A 5,560-nucleotide genomic window follows, 5' to 3' on the forward strand; every position below is an offset into this window, starting at 1 on the left:
GCTCTGTGCGTGACAGGGGGGAGCTCCTCAACCCCCTGATCGGCCCTGCTGTGTGTGTGACAGGGGGCAGTGCCCCAACTCCCCTGATGGACCTTGCTCTGTGCATGAGAGGGGGCAGCGCCCCAACCCCCTGATCGGCCCTGCTCTGTGCGTGACAGGGGGGAGCTCCTCAACCCCCTGATCGGCCCTGCTGTGTGTGTGACAGGGGGCAGTGCCCCAACTCCCCTGATGGACCTTGCTCTGTGCATGAGAGGGGGCAGCGCCCCAACCCCCTGATCGGCCCCGCTCTGTGCGTGACAGGGGGGAGCTCCTCAACCCCCTGTTCAGCCCTGCTCTGTGTGTGACAGAGTATGGAGCCCCAACCCCCCTGATGGGCCCTGCTCTGTGCGGGAGAGGGGGGAGCGCCCCAACCCCCTGATTGGCCGGGGGTGACGCCCCAACCTCCCCATCGAACCTGCCTTGAGTGTGACAGGGGGCGGTGCCCCAACCCCCCAATCGGCCCTACCCTGAGCATGACTGAGGGCGGCATCGCAACCTCCCGATCTGCCCTGCTCTGTGCATGACAGGGGGCAGCGCCCCAACTCCCCAATCGGCCCTGCTCTGAGCCCCACCAGGGGCTGCACCTAGGGATTGGGCCTGCCCTCTGCCACCCGGGAGCAGGCCTAAGCCAGCAGGTCGTTATCTCCTGATGGGTCCCAGACTGCGAGAGGGCACAGGACGGGCTGAAGGACCCCCCCTCCCCCCCGAGTGCACAAAATTTTGTGCACTGGACCTCTAGTTATATATAATATGTAATGATAATTATTATTACCAGTTATGAAGAGACACATAAGCTTACAATACATACTTATATAGGCAAGTACAAAAGAGTGGTTTGGTAGTTAATAGGATTTTTTTATATTAAAATATACCAACTCAAAAGAAATATTAAATCAAGACCATTTGGATCTTCATTAGCATTGCTTTATTTTTTAAGGAAAATTGAAAGAAATTGATTCACTGAGATTATAAATCTTGTAATATTCTAACCAAGTAGGGAAATTTAAGAAGTTGAAGTTTTACAAATTGTTTTATTTTTTCACTGAAACTACTTCAAAATATAGCATCAATCTTGGTTAATATAACATAATAATTTGGACACTAATTATTGAACTCTTACACCAACCTTCTATAACGTGCGTGGATCTAGTTAAGAGAAGTGATTATAGATACTTGCACATTATATGTTGTATTAATTAATTATTTTGGTAAACATTTTATTGAAATTCAAAATATATAATCAAGTCATAAATCTTAAGTTTAAAGGCTGGTAATTTTTTATAAAGTGAACACACCAAGGTAATCAGTGCCAAGATCATGGCTTAGATCATTTTAAGCCTCTCCTGCACCTATGCTCCATTCATTACACACCCCAGAAGTAGTCACTATTCTGACTTCTATCACCACACCTGAAATGAGGTGGTAAATGCTACTCTGTGTTTAAGGTTCTTTTGCTGAACATGAGTCTATACTATTTATCTATATAATTGCTTGAAATATTGTCTTTTCTATTATATAACAAATATATTTTCCATTTTACTATTGATCGTGGTTATTTTCAGTTTTTAGATGTTGTAAATTGTGCTTAATAAACATTCCTGTACATGTCTATGCTGCACTTGGTTATAGGGTGTACAAACATTTACAAACTTATAGAAAAGACTGCCAACAATTTTACAAACTTGTACCAATCTGCAATACCACCAGAAGTGTATGAGAGCACTGTTGATCCAGTTAAGAGTCCAAAATTGGTATTGTGAGTTTCTTTAAGTTGTACCACTCTAGTGAATATGGAGCAGGATCTCATTGTGGTTATAATACACATTTTCCTGATGATTTATAACAATGAACATTTTTATGTTTATTTGCCATTTGGATATCCTCTTGTAAAAAGCTTACTCAAGTTTTTTCCATCATTTCTTTAAGAAATTTTCTAATTAATTTATAGGATTCATTGAATAGGAGTTCTTCTATGGATATATGTATGACAGATATCTTCTCCTTTTTGGGGATTTGCCTACTGAATCTCTTAAAAATGTCTTAATAAACAGAAGTTTTCATGACTGATAAAATCAAATCTGTCCATCTTTTTCTTTATGATCAGTGATTCTTTTTTGTGCCCTGTTTAAGAAATCTGTACCAATCTCAAAGGCATGAGTATATTGTCCTATAATATTTTCTAGACGTTTAATTCTGTTATCTTTTACCTTAATTCTAAAATGCATTTCTAAATTATTTTTTAGAATTATTTAGGTTCAAGTTTCATTTTTTTTCAGATGAATACCATTTTTAAAGACATATTGAAGTCATGTAACATGGGTTCAGTTCATGACAGACTCTTCATATTGCAGGAGTATATTACTGATTAAAAGAGGTCCTTACCACTTTAAGTAGCATCTAGCTTTTTATCTTTAACACTAGAGGCTCACTGCACCTTCTCGCAATCAGGGACCCCTCAGGGGATGCCGGAGACCTGGTGCATGGATTCCACCTGACGCGCAGGCCAGCCCAAGGGACCCCACCAGTGCATGAATCCATGCACCGGGCCTGTAGTATGCATATAAGATCTTTGGTTAATCTCTTCCCACCCTCCTCCTCCCTCCTTACCTCTGAGATTCATCAGTCTGTTCCATGTTTCCATGCTTGTGTGTTAAGTGTCTGCCTCTTGGTGGTCAGTGCACATCATAGCTACTGGTCGAATGGTCAAATGGTTAAATTGTCGAATGGTCACTTACGCTTTTATATATGTAAGAACAATTTCCCTGCTGTGCTTCTTTTGAGAATGCTATTGAAAATATCTTCAAATCCTAACAATTTAACATTTAGATATGGAAGAAACCTTTTTAACAGTCCTAATTGCTAGGGTATAGTTTACTCTGGCTTTAATCTGTCTCTTTCAAAATAACTTCTTTCAGGTTTTATGGTATCCTTGCAGAGAAATAGTGAGGGTACACTGGACTTCAGCAATGACTATTTTATGATAGTTATTCTTTAATGCATTCAGCCATATATTCATTCAACAAATACATATAAAATATAGGCTCAGGTTAAGTTTCACAGATATAATGGAGTATAATATAGATGTTTTTATATATAGACAGTGTACACTTACTATGAAATATAAATTCAATGATTAATAATTACAACAATTAGCAGATTTTCTAATTTTTAGAATGGGGCATATGCATTCTGAGGTCATAAATATATGGTTTCTGAGGTCATAAATATATCTATTCTGCTGGAGAATAGTTTGGTAGACCATTCTTATTAAAGCATATTATTAATTAGCTAGAGGCCTGGTGCATGGATTCATGCACATTGAAAGGAAATTAATTAGAAGAAATATTGTAGAGGCTGGGGAGGGACCCTGGGAGGTTGGCTGCAGGGCATATCCAGCGCGTCTCACCCAGTACCCATCAGCCAGACCCCAACAGCAAGCTAACCTACTGGTCAGAGCATCTGCCCCCTGGTGGTCAGTGCGCATCATAACAATTGGCCAAATGGTTGAACAGTCAGACACTTTGCATATTAGGCTTTTATAATATAGTATTTAAAGCTCTTAGAATTGAAAGGATATAAAACAATGAATTTGAAAAATTACATTTGCTTTTTAAATATTTTCTGCTATAATTTTTATATATATTTGAAACCACAGTTTGTGAGTTGATATAAGCTGATTTAGAAAAAAAAACACACAACACTACTTAAACACAAAATAGAATATATAAAGCAGAGAAAGATAAACGAAATAAAGTAATTCTTTAGTATTAAAAAGCATGCTGAAACAACATAATTAAGTAGTTAAATATTAGCTTAATTACATCATAGCCAGTAATGCAGTGTTAGCTTAATATAATAAAGCAGCCTGGGGGAAATTCGGGGTTTAGATCATACATTCATTGTTCATGCAGCAAAAAGCACGTGCTTGTTAGCATAAACTATGTGGCCACCATGGAACTGGAATATGAGCTGCCTAACCAAAGGAAGGCAGAAGGAATGAAGTTTGATCCATTTGTCAGAATCATTGTATACCAGCATAGAAAAACAGATTCTGAACTTGATCTAGAATGATATAGCTCAAATCAAAATTCTGTAGATTATAAAATGAGAAGATAATGAGGAAAATGTAAAGATATGTTTAGACAATCAGTGAAATTATTCTTGCATAAAATCAAGCTGTCCAGATTACTTTGTGTGGAACACAATAGGGAATGACCTGATCTTTTTAGAAAATTATACGTTTAGGATTAAAAAAAAAAATTCTAATTTTTAACCCACCCTTAACCTCTAATGAATATTCATTAAAAGCTTAGCATCTTTCCTTTTCAATTCATAATCAAGCTTGAGGCAGATGCTTTTTGAGATATAACCATTTCAACAGTTACAACTTAAATGTATTATTTCACTCATAGTTGAATCAAATGCAAAAAACTTAATAATGCCCTTGCTTCTAGTCTCTTGTCCACTCCATATAAACTACTCAACATTATTGAATAAAGCTATTGTAAGATTATAACAATTTCTCTTACAAAATGCCATAATTTCCAATTGTTTCAAATATAATCATCCATTTTTTTCTGCCTTTACAAACATACATCAGCCATTTGCTGAGATATACTTTTTACTTTTAAAATGGCTTGACAATTCTTTCTCTTGCATCATTCATGGGAATGATGAATTGAGTTATCAATTAATCTGGTGCTTTTAGGTGATATTGGAAATGTATTGGCACCTTGTAAAACACGGTGGAGCAAAAGTAGGTTTACAATTGTTTGTATGAAAAATGATACAATTATTAATAAATAATAATACAAGAGTAAAATCTGTTTCCCATACTCAACTGTAAGCCTACTTTTTCCCCACATTGTATCATTGTCTTGTGAAAATATGGTTTGAATTTTAGCCTATCTTTGCAATAAACTTTTAAATATATTATTTATAAACTTGGCACTGCAGATAATTCTTAACTTATAATTTTTGTTTCATCTGTTACATTTTCATAAATATTAGTTATCAGTTTCCTGCATTATTAATTCCAATATATGTTTTATTATTTTATACTTAGCTGATTTGCCTTTCTATTTCATATCCTATTTTCCTCTTAATATTTTAAACATGTGTAAGCTTCAGTTCTCTGTTTATTCATTTAATCAACCAATATGCATTAAATATTCAAAATGAACCAGACACTAAGTTAAACACCAAGAATTTACTAATGAATATCATAGATTACCCTCGGCAACCCATGGAGCCATTACATTTCCAAAGAAACAATTAAAGTTTTCTATAGCTGGTTAAGATTTTATTACTAGGAATATATCCCAAGAAACTAGAAACACCAGTTAGAAAGGGTATATGCACCCCTATGTTCATAGCAGCACAATTCACCATAGTTAAGATTTGGAAACAGCCTAAGTGCCCATCAGTAGATGAGTGGATTAAAAAACTGTGGTACATCTACACAATGGAATACTATGCTGCTGTAAAAAAGAAGGAGTTCTTACCATTTGCAATAGCATGG

This window comes from Myotis brandtii, unplaced genomic scaffold (assembly GCF_000412655.1).
Source record: "Myotis brandtii unplaced genomic scaffold, ASM41265v1 scaffold36, whole genome shotgun sequence".
NCBI lineage: Eukaryota > Metazoa > Chordata > Mammalia > Chiroptera > Vespertilionidae > Myotis > Myotis brandtii.